General features: G+C 42.6%; 1 protein-coding gene across 4 annotated transcripts in view; it reads right to left on the reverse strand.

Annotated features, from left to right (window-relative positions):
* MEGF6 (multiple EGF like domains 6) overlaps positions 1–15,468 on the reverse strand; it is a 360,321-nt gene that overhangs the window by 63,259 nt on the left and 281,594 nt on the right. The gene's annotated exons all lie outside the window — the stretch shown is intronic.

Here is a 15,468-nt window from a genome sequence, read left to right on the forward strand (position 1 = left end):
CTCACCTGAACCCACAAGGAATGGAAAAAATGAATTTTAGGCCTTTCCCTCCTCGGCCCTTGAAGTCCAGTGTCGCACACTTAAGAATCACAGAATTTCAGAGCCACATGTCTAGCTGAGTCAGCAAACATTGCCTAAGCACCTACTATGTGCCAGGGACTATGCTAAGATTAGTGATGACCTCAGAAGTCATCTAGTCAGATCCACAGGATGCTCTCTACAAATTCTCTGACAAACATCGCCCAGCCTCAGCTTGAAAATCTCCAGTGATGGGGAACTCATCACCTTTAGAGATAATCTAGTCTATTTCTCCCAGGAAAATGGGAAGGATTGTCACAGTGGACAAGGGTAATATTACACTGGTTTGACTTGGTCCTAGAAAGGAGAATTAAAGAGTATTGGGTGGAAATTACAAAGAAGTATATTTTCTAACTCAATGTAAATGAAAATTTCCTAACTCTCCAAGAGCTGATTACTGGTTTGGGAGATAGTGAGTTCTCCCTTAATGGAGGGATCTCAAGGCAAAGGCTGGATCTTTATTTGTCAAGTGTGTTGGAGAGGGTTGATGTTTTCCCCCAGTCACTTAGCTTTCCTGTGTATCAGTTTCCTCATTGGTAAAATGAGGGGGTTAAATTAGACAGTTTCTGAGGTCCATTCCAGTTCTAGGCCTGGAAGGCTATGATTCTGTAACTTGATGGTCCCTCAGAACTCTACCACCACTGAAATTCTTCTGTTCTGAAACCTGTACTGCAGAAGAGAGGCAACTAGCAGGTGCAATGGATAGAGAACTGGACCCAAAGTCAGGAAGACCCAAGTTCAAATGCAGCCTTGGGCACTCACTTTTGTTTGCCTCAGTTTCCTCAACTGTAAAATGGTAGTGATAATTATTAATTAATTAACCTATTTTGCAGGGTTATTATGAGGATCAAATGAGATGGTATTTGTAAAAAATAAAATAAAATAAAATCACTTAGCAAAGGGCCTGGCACATAGTAGGTGCTCAGAAAGTATTTATTCTCTCCCTTTCCTCCCCCTGTCATTCCATACTCCAAGGACAAAAATTAAAAAATCCCCAAACCACAACTTAGTAATTTTTTCCACCCAGTCCCACCCTTGTACTCAGGTAAGTTGATTCCTAAACCAGTTTCCACATGGAAAAAGCTAACACATTTTCTGGTTTTTCCCCCATTCTCTTTCTGTTTCACGCATTCCAGTATCCCAAATTTTTCACTGTTGGGAAATTTTTGCTGGACCTATCCTAAATCCCACATGCTGCTGCTTAAGACTATGTAGCTACACTTTTTTCTGGCTGTATCTATTTTGGGGTTTGAGAAAACAAAAGAAAGGGAGAAAGTATGAACTTTGGGGGCTCTGAACCTTTGAGTGGGAAGAGACAGGCAGGCAGACTCCCAGATATCATTTCTGCCATCCTCCTGCAGCTGATAATGGAGCTGGCACTGCTGTGAGCTGGGCACAGTCATGTTGGCATCCACCATTGTTGATGATGTAGGAACTTATGACTGGGAGAGCCACAGGACTAAGCCTAGGGTCAGCAAATGTCACCCAACGTCACATAATACACAACTGAGGCTAATACTCAGGACTCCTGTCTCCTGGTCCAGGGCATTTCCCAGGATTCTACTACATTAAAAATCTAGCCTAATTATAAATTAAATTTCTTTTTTTTTTTTTAGGCAGTTGGAGTTAAGTGACTTCCCCAGGGTCACACAGCTAGTAAGTGTCAGGCTGCAGTTGAACTCAGGTCTCACTGAGTTCAGGGCCAGTGCTTTATCCACTGTGCCACTTAGCTGCCCCATAAATTATATTTCTACAGCACTTTACATTGTAAGACGATAAGGCACAATGGATAGAGAACTGGCCTCAGAGACTGGAAGAACTAGATTCAGGTCCTCCCTCACTTAATGTCTCTGAATCCATGTCGCAGGGCTGTCAAGAAGCGCAAATATTTGTAAAGCAATATAAATTTTAACTGACTGTAGAAATAATGTGCCATTAGTATCTCTTGATATTATTGTCAACAAAATGCATCCCTCACAAAAACTCTAAGATGAAGTAGAGCTAATAATAAGATTATTCCCATTTTTCAGATGAGAAGGTAGAGTCCCAGACTTATCCACTAGCTCTCTCCATGGAGCCTAAGAGGGCTGAGCTTGCCCTCCACTAAAAATAACAAAACCCATGAACTGCTTTGCATGAACTACTATTTAGGCACATCTTTGTACCCTATAGTAGGTGCTCAATAATTCAATGTTTTACTAAATCAGAACACAGTATATTATCAAGATTTTTTAATATGCAATAGACCATGATTAAGTACTATGAGAAATTAACTCAACATATCCAAAACAGAAATCAATGCTTAGTCTTCTGAAACACCATAACCATTCACACTGAGGTGGTTCACTATGGTGGAGAATAATCTCTCCTCTCTCCAGCTCTCCATGGGTTTGGCTCACTCACTCCATCCTGTCCTCACCCTAGTCGTCAGAGATCGACCACCACCCTCTGGTTACGTTCAAAATGATGCCAGGAGTGACCCCCTTGAGGGGAAGCACACTTCTCTGAGCACCACCCTCTGGGTCCTGAGCCCCCATCCAGGGGGCTTCCTTCCTATAACTGCCAGTCATTCACGAGATAACTCACCCATACAGATGTGCTATTTATACACCTGGTCACTGAAAATCCCAACTTAAAATTCTAAACAGAGCCATTTCCTTAGCAAGAAAGCAAAAGAAACAATAATATTCTACATAATAATGTATTAAGGCATAAAAAATAAAATTCATGACAATACACATGTAAACCCCGATCATGTTATTCCACCCGTGCGCTCTTTATCTGTGATGAAGAGGAGGCACACACAGAGGCGAGGAAACACAGGAGAGAAACTCACAGCTCTGCATTTTGGGCTTCAATGTTGCCGGTCCATTAAGCAGCATCTGCATAGTGTAACAATGTGTCTCTGCTTGCTGCTTGGCTACTGATGCTCACCGCTTCAGCTGCACAAGTCTTCTGTCCTCTTCCTCTGCTCCAAAGCTCATCACCCTGGCCACCTGTGGGCAGTCCCACCACTCACTCACTCGCTCTCAGCCAGATGCTAGCTTGTCCAATCAGGACAGAGTTCACCCACCTGGCTGAGGCCAGTTCAAGCTCACTGGGCTATCAAAGCAGCTACAAAGCTCCTTCTGCTTTTCCGTTTCACGCCACAGGTGGCAGCAGAGAGCAACAGGCTCAGGAGCGGCTTTATCTTTTCCCATCTCTAGGTGGCCCTAAAGAGCAAGAGTTCACTGGCGCTCTTGACCAATGACGTTAGTTCTCTCTCCAGCCAATCAGGGCCTACTCAGATACATCCATCAACTGATTGCTTCTCAGTCCCAACTTTTTCATTCTTCACCTCAGTTTCCTCCCTTCAATGGCTTAATTAAATGAGAGCCGCCTGACTTTCAGCTACTTACCTTTCACTTAAAAAGTCACAACTGCCCAAAATTCCTCCATCAAATGGGCAGTGCTTTTAAAATGATAACCATCTCCAAATAGTTATGATTTCTCACATTAGACATAAAATTTGCCTATGCAAAGTAGAGGAGATGCCCAGCTGCTTTGCAGCTCTGATGTCCTCAACAGGGTCTTCAATCTCTTTGGTACCTTTGAGACTGCTTCTCTCAGGTTTCTCTAGTTTTTAATAAATGAAAGATCTCTTTCTGCCCCTTTGTAACATTAGTTTATTTCCCCACAAGAGACTCATCACTCCACAATGTTGACAGAGATGAGGGTCCTCACAGATTATTCCCTGTCTAAAATGTCCAAATTCAGTCTGAAAGCTGCATTTCTTCATACACATATATTAGCATTGTATATGGAAACAGTCATTTTTCTATTCCTACTAGGCATGAAGATATTCATATACAACACTGGCCATATTTCATCCTTTGGCAATGAATGGAAATCTCCTTTACACAAACATACTTTTTTCTGCCTTTTTTTTTTATCATTAACCCTTTCTTAGGAAAACAGTCTTAAAAGGAGAGTGTACTTTACACAGCCAGATCCTTCCCTCTTTTGCATTTCCTTATTAGGATGGAGAGGACTGCTATCTTCCCCATCATTGAGGCTCATTGACTAGATGTCGCCAACTGACCCTTCACTGGCACCCACCCCACACATTTCATACATGTTGCCTGCCACCTTGGAGCATAACCTCATCCACAGACTATTTCGATAGCCCCAGAGCTGATCTCTTACCTTAGGTTTCTCCCCACTCCAATCTGTCCTCTTCCTCAAATCAGACTGATTTTCCTGAAGTGCAGTTATGACCATGTCAAACTCCACCCATCCAATCAACTCTAAAGGCTCTCTATTATCTCCAGTTTCAAATGTAAAATCTCTGGGTTTTAAAGTAATCCAGAACCTGGCTCAGGTTCAGTATCAAATCTCTGACTTTTAAAGCCATTCATAAGTTGGCTCCTTCCTACTTTTTCAATCTTTTTCACCATATTCTTTCCTGTATACTCTATGATCCAACAACACAGGTTTTTTTTATTGTTCTATATGACACTCCATTGCCTGACTCTGTGTCTTTGTCCTGGCTGTGCCCCATGCTTGGCATGCTCTCCCTCCTCATTTCTGTCTCCTGGTTTTCTCTAAGACAGTTAAAATCCTGCCTTCTACAGGTAGCTTTCCCCAGAACCCTCCTATTCCTAGCACCTTCTGTCCATGATTATCTATATTTACACTGTAAATCTTGTACATAGGATTGTATGTACGTTGATCTTACATATACAATTTTCCATGTTGTCTCCATCATTAGAATATAAGCTCCTTGAGGGCAGGGGATGTGTTTTGGTTTTCTTTGTATCACCAGCACATAACACAATGGCTAGCACATAGTAAGCATTGAATTAATTATTTTAACTGTTAACTGGCTTTCCATTATGCAAAGAGGATGTTGAAATAAGGAAAAATGAGGAAGGAGAAAGCATTGATCGTGGGGAATGTTGGAAGAAATCATAGAGAAAGCAACATCTGAGTGACCTTGAAAGGAGGGAGTTCTGGGAAAGTCAGTAGACCGCTTAAGTTTCCATAGCATTTCATTGTATTTAGAGGCAGCTAGATGGCTGGGCCTTGAGTCAGGAAGACCTGAGTTCAAATCCAATTCAGTCACTTACTGGTTTTGTGACCCTGGGCAAGTCACTTAGCCTCTGTTTGCCTAGGAGGCAGCTAGGTGGCTCAGTGGATAGAGTGCTGAATCTGGAGTCAGATAGACCTGAGTTCAACTCTAGCCTCAGACTTTTCCTAGCTAGGTGACCCTGGGCAAGTCATTTAACCTCTGTTTGCCTCAACCAACTAGAGAAGGAAATGGCAAACTACTCCAGTGTCACTGCCAAGAAAATCCCATGGACAGTGTGGATTACAAAGAGTGACTGAACAACAAAGTGTTTCCATGGTAGGAGGCAAACTACAGCCCCGTTTCTGTCCCAGTGCTCTACGTCATCTCTCTCTCCACCCTCAGCAGAAGCTGGAGATAGGCCTCCCAAGGGGCTCTGGCTCCAATCCATCTGAGCCACTGTGGTTAGAGAGATGCTCAGTCTAGCACTGGTGACAAAAGCCACAAGAATGTGGAGTCTGTCCTACAAATGGCTTGCTTCCCCCAGATTCCTGCCCTGGGCACTCGAGAGCCACCCTAAGCATGAAGTGCTGGCCCCTCTGGCCAGCTGAATTAAATTGGCCCTTGGGGGAAGAAGGAGCAGGAAATCAAGAGGCCAACACTGGATTCAGGTTGGTCCTGCAGTGATCCATGGGAGCCTAGGTGGAGTCTGGAAGGGCTTTTTTGAAAATTCTCTTCCAAAGGGGGCTCTGGAAGAATCATTCTGAATGTTTGCTGAGCTAGGCACTTGACAGGACTCAGGGAAGGTTGACCCTGCCCATATTGCTCAGGCTTTCCAAAAACTGGGCAATAGTTACATTCTGGGGACTCTCATACAAGAAAGAGGGTTGTTGGGGCTTCAAGGGGTGTGTTTTATTGTTATTAACTTTATTCAGAGCCTCTCTGGGCAAGGAAACTTGGAAGGAGGTCTCTTCCTTTAATCCATACTTCAGGAATCATGTCAATGAAATGTGCTCTCCTAAAATTTCCCAGATAGAGTCAGGAAGTCATGTGATACAGGGGAAAGAGGACTGACTCTGAGACCAGAGACCAGAGGATGCTTCCTATCTTCCTTCTTTGGATCTCAGTCTCTTCATCTATAAGATGACCTATGAGGTCTCTCCTACTCTTAGATCTATGATTACCTACTGCTTTCCTTTCCTACTTCTCAGATCCAGTATCCCAGTGGCTCTGCCAACCAGAGGGAGGTTACCAGCTACCCTTGCATTAGCAGTGCCCCACTCTGGAGCCATTAACAGTCCGAGAGGCACACTAACAATCCGTCTATTCCATGTGTCATCTCCACATTCCTGGGGTCTCTGTTTATTTGTGTTAACAACACTATACACATTCCATCTCAGAACACATAATAGGAACCAGAAGCCCTTTTCTGGCAGGGGCTGGTGGGCATGGGGAAAATGTAGGGGGAGGGGGCAACCCAGAGGCCCAGCACAAGAGCACTGGGTTGTGTTGGCACCAGCGGCCATGGAGGACAAAGAAGTAGAGAAGGCTGAAGGCTGGGCTGCAAGGAGGGTTTCCTTGTCAGGGTCGGGGTCAGTGGCAGGCTGAGCTGGGGATGGTCTCCTAAGTGTAGATGGGCCACCATACCTTCAAACAGTTCTAGGAGACTGCCTTATGGAGAGGTGGCCAGGCCAGGGTGCTCTGAGGAAGGAAACAGAGGAGCTCACCATTATTGCCCTGGGGGACATTTTTCTTCTTTAAACTCCTCAACAACGAGGCATCATCCTGCTTCCAGATGCTTGAAAGCTGAGTGTGCACATGGGCTGCCAAGCCCATTGTCAGCTGGTGCATCCCTGTGATGTGGATTCCCAGAAAGCCAAGCAAGGCAGATTTTTTTCCAGCACGGGGTTTTTGTGGGCTTGGTGAAGAGGCCAATCGTTGCATGTGAACTTTGAGCTAGGGACAGTGGCTAAAATCCAGCCTTGGACCCCGAGTCTTCAGATGGTTTGGGCAGTACAGGAAAGATCTCCTGTTCTGAGGTTGGAGAAACTGGGTTCAAATTCTGCTTCTAGCACCTACTGCTTGTGTGATTTTGTATCAGTTAGCTCATTTTGCTAGAACTCAGTTTATAAAATGAGGGGATTCGACTAGATGGTCTCTAAGGTCCTATCCAGCTCTAAATCTATGATTCTATGACCACTCTGGAGGCTGTTTTTCTTTTTAAATTATTCAATGATCTCTCTGGGCCTCAGTTTCCTCACCTGTAAAATGAGGAGGTTGGATTCAGAGGTTTCTAAGGTCCCTTCCATCCCCCAAATCTATGACTGTGATTCTGAGTCTAACCACAACAAAGTATTTCCTTCCCAATCTCTATCCATGGCCAACATGTTCATGCAACCTAGCCAAAGCAAGGCATTAGGCAAATCCTCTGCCAAAAAGAAACTGGATAGGACTGCAAGAAGAAAACGAGGCTGCGAGAAATTAAAGAATTTCCACCCAAATAGAAATCACACCCCCAAAATGCCCTGTGAATGAATAAGTATTCCATACTTTACACAATTTAAGCATTCTAACCAAGTTGGTCATAAAATGAGTCCCCTTGAACCTCCTGAGTTCAATTTAGATAAAGAATCATATAATATGGTAGCCAGACCGGTGGGTCTCCAAGACATCAAAAGTTCCAGAGGAGTTTCTGCTAAATTTTTCTAATTCTAGAATCTCCTTTTCACCACCGACCCCACCCTCTTCATCCTCTGTCCTTCTTCTGAACAAAAGGAATGGCTCTCAAGAGACCCCTTGACTCCCTACAACCACTATTTAAGGAAGTAGCTCCCTCTCTTCTCTCTTCCTACCCAAGATTTATCAGAGTTCGGATGTAACCCAATCCTTTGCCCACAGACAACAGCAGCTGTGACCCTGCGGGACAGCTCCTTGGTTTTCCATTTAACTCTGTTTACCTCAGTTTCCTCATCTGTAAAATGACCTGGAAAAGCAAATCACAAACCATGCTTATATCTTTGCCAAGAAAACCCCAAATGGGGTCATAGTCAGACATGACTGAAATGACTGAACAGCAAAATTCCAAACTTGCAAAATAGAGATTAAGAAAAATTCTCACTCCCTTGCTCAAAGGTTATGGTGAAGAAAGCATTTTGTAAATTGTAAAGTACTGAAGAAATGTGATTTGGAATCAGAGAAGGTAAGAGATCAAATGGAGGGAACAAGCATTTATTAAGCACCTACTGTGTGCCCAGGCATGGTACTAAGGCATTTTACAAATATTATATCATTTAATCATCACAACTATCTTGTGAGACAGGTGCTATTATGATCATCACTTTACAATCCAAGAAACTGAGGCAAACAAAGGTTAAGTAACTTGCTCAGCTAGTAAGTGTCTGACAGGATTTGAATTCAGGTCTTCCAAATCCAGTGCTCACTTAGCTTGCCTTGGGAGCTAAAAGGTTACCTTGTCCAACCTGCACCTGGTTCAGGACCCTGTTCTATAATATCCCAGTCATCATCCAACTACCATTTAAATACTTTTAATGACAGGGAGCTCCCTTTTCTAGTTTGTTCTTAATTCTGTCCTCTTGATATCATAAGATCATAGACCTAGAAGGAACCTCAGAGGTTCATCTTGTCCAAATCCTAGGTGATTTACCCAAGGCTGCATAGCTAGTGAGCTTAAGAGGTATGATTAGAACCCAGGTCTGGTGAACACAAAGTCAATACTCTTTTCTATGAAGTCATGTTTGAATCTTTGTGACCCCATGGACCTCTGTCCATCAGGTTTTCTTGGCAAAAACTTTGGACTGGTTTGCCATTTCCTTCTCCAGTGGCTTGCCCAAGGTTACACAGCTAGGAAGTTTCTGAGACTGGATTTGAATTCAGGTCTTCCTGACTCCAAGCCCAGTGCTCTGTGGATCACAATCATTTCCATCCATCATCTCTGAGTCTTCTCTTTTGAGACTAAACAACTCTCCTTCCTTTTCCTGAGCCCCTCAGAGGTTTCCCTGAGCTCAGGTCTACATTTCCCACCACATAGAGCATGTTTTCTGATCCCCCCCCTCTCAACCAAGGGCTGGGCCTTCCTGCACTCATCCCATGAACTCCAACTCAACACAAAGCTAACACCTACTGATAACTTCTGGACAATGTGGAAGTTGACATAAACTCCCCTCTTCTGTGCACTTTAGACCTGACAAAAGAGCTGCTGATGGAACTTGGCCATTGTCTTCATTATTTTCTCAAGCATAATTTATTCTCCTTTGAGACATGGTTTTTAACTTGAAGACTAGATGTGGGTTTTTTAAAAATATATTTTGGTAACTATTGCAATAGAATTGATTTTCTTGGTAATCCTATGCATTAAAAACATTATTCTAAGAAAGAGTCTTTGACACACAAAAAATGTAAGAACCTCTGATCTGTCAGATTCCTTAAATTTGAGGCTTCAGAACCTTAAAAATGAATTGACGCTCTTGGCCTGTGAAAAAGAAATTTTAAAAATCACATCCCTTGGTGTTTTACGGAAGTGAGGGACTGTGGGTAAGAAACCTTGCATAAACTGGCAAACAGAGTTGGTGGGCTGGTCATTTTCCTAACTTGTCTTTCTTCTTTCTCTTTTTTTAAAACTCTTTGTTACAAGTGATGGCTCACAGGATACCTCTGAGGGAAAGATACATTCAGAAATGAGATGGTACAAAAATAAAAGCTATCTCAATAAAAAAAAAATAGCAAAATAAATCAGTGTTCTGTCTTATCAGAAATGTGGAAATTCCATAAAACATGTTTACTGAGATCTGAGGAGGAGCAGCACCCTGAGTTTCCGCCACAGGGTGTGGGGCGGGGTGGAGAGGCACAGGATTTGTAGTCTGTGGGTCTGGGTTCAAATCTTAGCTTATTTCCTTGGGCAAGTGACTTAGCATCTCTGAGTTCCATTTCCTTCCTCTATAAAACATTGTGGTTGTACTGTGTGGACTCTAAGGTTCCCGTTAGCTCTAACCCTGTTATACAATAATTCTGTTATTATACAATGCTGTAATTATTTTAGAGCCATAAAGTGTCTTACATTTTGTCCTTCAATCCCTCATGAATAACCTAGGTATTATAGGTATCATGACTCCCATTTAACTGATGAGAAGGCTGAGGCTGAGAAAGGATAAATGCCCATTTTCTACAGGAAGGCTTTCCCAGTTCCTTCTCCCCCCACCAACACCAATGTCTTCTCCTTTATCTGCTCTGTGTTCATCTTGTAAGTACATGGTCCATCAATAAGTATTTATTAAGTGCCTACTGTGTACACTATGCTAAGCACTGGAGATACAAAGATGGCAAAAGGCAATAATCTAGTTACTTATTTGTTGGCTCTGCCATTGGACTGTGAGTTTCTTGGGGGCAGGGCTATTTTTGCCTTCTTTTGTATCTCTAGCACTTAGCCCAGTTCCTGGCATTTGGAAGCATTTAATAATTGCTTGCTGATGGCTAGTGACTTAGCCAGGGTCATATAGATAACCAGCAGCATTAGATGCAGGTCATTTTGTCTCCAAGGCCAGGCCTCTATCCCCTATACCTCCTCACCTTGGTAAGGCAGAAGTGTCATAGGGTCAACAATATGCCCGAATGCTGTTGAACCAGATTAAAATGTAATCAGAAAGCATTTGAGAAAATAACTAAAAGTATAATATAACAGATAATGTCAATATTGGGAGGCTAGATAGAGAGGCAGGCTAAGGAGGACCTGAGTTCAAATCCAGTCTCAGATATTTACTAGCTGTGTGACCTTGGGCAAGTCATTTCACTTTGTTTGCCTTAGTTTCCTCATCTGTAAAATGAGCTGGAGAAGAAAATGGCACACCACTCTAATACCTCTGCCAAGAAAACCCCCAAAGGGGTCGCAGAGCATTGGATATGACTGAAAAATGACTGAATAATGATTTTAATATGTGGTTTTCTAAGTCACAATGTGGCCTACAGGGTAGTAGTTCTGACTTCTATTTGAATTTGACACCATCACCCAAAGATGACCTTGGGGCACTGTTTCTAGGCTCCTTGGAGGCCATTGCTTGGCAGTGGCTGTGGCTTAGGGTTGGATCCAGGCTGGATGCCAAGGCTTTTGGTGATCAAGTATCTCCCTTGTGCCAAGAAGTGAACCTCAACCCTCTGAGTGAGAACTAACTATGGTGTCTGGTGACTCCATGCCATGCGGGTCTGGCATCACCTCCAGTGCTCCAGGAGCTGTAGTGATGTCACTACCCTGACCGAGCGGTGAAATGTCAAGACCGCTAACTCTGCCCCCTCAGCTTGAGAACCCCCACGTAGAACACTGGAGTCAGTTTTGGCCTCATGAGGTTGGGAAGTTCTTTCTTGAATAACCTGGTATTCCATTTCTCACTGGGCTGAAACCATCCGAGGAGCAGTGTTATATATTGGAGAAGTCACAGGGCTTGGAGTTAGTGAGAGCTGGGTTCAGGTCTTATACTAGCTGACCAAGTCCCTTCACCTCTGTTTGCCTCAGTTTCCTCATCTGTAAAATGGGAGGGGGGTTTGCACCACCTGACCTCTGAGGTCCCTTCAAGCTCTCAATCTAAGGCTCTATGACTTTCCTTCAGCCTGTTTCCTTACCTGAAAAATGGGGATAACAATAATTATAGCACCTACCTCATAGGACTGTTTCAAGGTTCAAATGAGATAAAAATACAAGGGGTTTCACAAAGACCAAAGTGCTATCTAGTTTCTATTTATTATCCTTAAGTTGGCATCTGCCAACTGTTCCAAGAGAAATACTCAAATCAATCCACAAATTGGTTTTGTTTTGTGAGGCAGTCGGGGCTAAGTGACTTGCCCAGGGTCATACAGCTAGTAAGAGTCAAGCATCTGAGGTTGGATTTGAACTCAGGTTCTCCTGATTCGGGGGCTGGTGCTCTATCTACTACACCACCTAACTGCCCCTCAGAATTAGGATTGTAACCCAGATCCTGGGAATTTATTACTCTTTCCTCAGCCAGTCCAGAGCAAGCCGTGCTTCCAAAAACATGAAGGTGATCAGGAGTCTTCCCTCCTTTCCCATACAGAGGAGGCTCATAGATATTAAGCTGGAAGGGACCCAGAGTAACCCTCCCATTTTACAGATAAGTAAATTGAGGCCCAGAAAAGAGAAATGACTTATAAAAGGTCATAGGGATCCAAATTTAGGCTTTCTGGCTCCAAATCCAAGCTGCACATAAGTTTGGACCAAAGGAAGGGCATTCTACTGACAAATATCAGCAGAATGTAAACTAAGAATAGGGACTTGCTTCACTCTTGTCTTTCTATCCAGCACCTGGTTCACAACACATACCAGGTTTCCTGGCTAAATGAATGAAGTTTAAGAGGGGAACTCTAGCATCACCTACCCTAAGGGTCCAGCATTCTAGCCTCCAAGCCATGAGCCACCCTCATCCTTCTGAATGGGTGAACCCATTGATCCTGAAGGGTCCCTTCTGGCTTCCAGGATTCCATGACTTGTGATTCACATACAAAGGATAAAATGATACACATTCCTGAAGCATTCAGCTGTCTGTGGAAAGAGGGCCTGGTAGAACCAGCACTGGGTCATGTTAACTACAAGGCTGAGGCAGGGTATGGATGCGGCCAGGGCACAATCAGCTACACCTCTTGTCTTGGCTCTCACTAGTGTGAAGAGTCAGCTGGGATGCTTCTGATCAGACCCTGATCACAGTTAAAGCAGGCACATTGGAAAATGTCAGTGGTCCAACTATAAGCCATTTCAGGATGGTTGTTATGGGTTGTTTTTATTCCCCAAAGAATCAAATCTGTAGCTTTTGAAACAATTCACCTTATAGCAAAGAGTCTCTTAAGCTCTCCAAAATATTTTTGTGGAATTGGTTCTCCACGTTTGTGTGTTACCAAGTGGCTTTTTAGTCAATATAACAGCACTACTCAATGGTTACTCAGGCTCTGGGGTCACTAAAGGAAGCCTGGGTTCCAGGGAATTCCAACAGACATCTTCCTAACATGTCAGCTCAGAGGCAAGACCTCATCAAGCAAAGAGGTCACTGTGTGGAGAAGGACGCATCTGAATCCTGGGAGTCAAAGGAATGATAGTATGATATGGGCCCTGATAAAGTGAATCCAACTCAGGCAGTATTGGTCCAAAAAAGAAAATGAAAAGAATGGAGAAAAAAGGAAAAAAACAAACCTAGCTTTCTCTCATCTAAGCTTCACTGATCCAAAAGCCAGGGCTGACTCCTCCAAGAGAATGTTGAGCGTGAACTCTAGTTCTGAGGCCCAGACCTGAAATCCATACAAAGGCCCAATGGACCAGGGTCACAGTCAGAGGACTCCTTTGTTGAGTTGCTCCCTCACGCCATGCACTCAGGGATGATAAAGCCTTTCATTATGGTGTCTAGATCTACTTTACCAGGCTCTTCCTTGAAAACCAAGAAGTCAGGGTATAAATGAGGAGTAAGAATCAATGGAAAAAATCAAGGATATTTGCCAAATACCAGGTTTAGACTAACCTTCTGCAGCATATACCATAATAAACTGAAAATGGATAGGGGACTAGAATGTTAAAGGTCATACCATGAAATAACTAGAAGCGAAAAGGTCAAGTCCTGTCACTGTTATAGCTGGGGGGGAGTGTGTTCAACTAGATCAAGTATAGAGACTCCCACAAAAGGACAAACTCATTTTGATTATATGAAAAGGAAAAGCATTCACACCAACATAAGATAATAGGATAAGAGAAGGGAAAATCAAATATCATTGATAACAATCTAATAGCCAAATGTATAGAAAGAATTAATGCAATTCTATCAGACCAAGAGCCATTCTCCAATGGATAAGGATAGGAACAATTATTTCTCAAAAGAATTGCAACCGGCTAACATCTCTATGAAAGATTGCTTCTCATGAAAAAAACAGAAATCAAAACAATTCTGAGGTTTCACTTCACACCTAGGGGATCAACAAAAATGACAAAAGATGGAAATAATCAGTGTTGGAGGGGCTGTGGAAAGACAGGCACATTAACACAGAGTTGGTAGAACTGTGAATACATCCAATCATTCTGGAAAGCAATTTGGGAATTATACTAAGAAAGCAACTAACATGCCCATATCCTTTGACCCAGAGATACAACTTCTGGCTTATACTCTGAGGTGGTCAAAGACAGAAAGAAAACTCCCATACATGCCAAGATATCTAAAGCAACATTTTTAGAAGAAGCCAAGAATTAGAAATAAAGTAGATGTCTAGGGACTGGGGAGTGGCTAACCGAGTCTAGGAATGAAATGCTACTGAACTTTGAGAAATAATGAATACAAAAATATAGAGCAAAGCAAGAGAAAATGTATATATACTCATGGCAAGGAAAGTAAGCAGAACTAAGAAATTAATATATATAATCACAATAAAGTAAGGGGGAACATTTTTAAAGATGAAATCATGTAATAACCAACTGTGTACTCCAAGAAGATGAGAAAATGGACCCTCCTCTCTTCTTTGCAGAGGTGAGTGACTCTTACTATACAGAGTTGTATATACTATCTATCAAATTTAGTTGGGACATCAGCTAGTTTTGCTGAACACTTTTTTCCTCTTTCTTTTACATTCTTTCTTACAAGGTATGGCTCTCTGGTTGGGGGATGGATATGCTTAGAAATGGAAGAGATATAAATGCAAAAGATAGGAATAAAAGCTTTTCTAAATAGATCAGTCCCACAAAGTTCTTTCTCCTCCATTTTACTCCCTCACCCCTGACTAGTGTGAGACAACCAGTAATGTAAAAGGGTAAAGCACTCTACTGCCCAGAACTCCACAAAGAACCATGCTCTGCCATTGCCAAAGGGCAGATTTCACCACTAAGAAGAAGTGGAAAGTGTGCCTTGATGGGGTGAAGAATTATGGAGCCAAGAATGATTAAGCTCATTACCTTTCTTGGCAGGATGATTTGACTAGAGGCAACTGGCATAGTGGTTGGAGAACTGACCTTGGAATGAGGATAACATACTGACATATATGGCTATATGGTAGATAAATTATTTAACCTCTAAGGGCTCCAGATAATAATAATAATAACTATAATTACAACCAGAATTTTTATAGTGCTTTTAGGTTTAAAAGTGTTTTCCATAAGACAATTCATTTAAGTAATAATAAGGGAAAATATGACTAGAGATCAAGGGAATGGTATGAAACTAAATGTCAGCAAAACATCTGGAAAAGTCTTACCATTTATTCTTGCAGGTAAGATGGATAGATGTCAATTAAAAAGCATTTATTAAGCACCAACTATGTGCCAGGCACACAAGCACTGGTATAGAGCTACATGGAAT

Source organism: Notamacropus eugenii, chromosome 5, assembly GCF_028372415.1.
Source record: "Notamacropus eugenii isolate mMacEug1 chromosome 5, mMacEug1.pri_v2, whole genome shotgun sequence".
Taxonomy (NCBI): Eukaryota; Metazoa; Chordata; class Mammalia; order Diprotodontia; family Macropodidae; genus Notamacropus; species Notamacropus eugenii.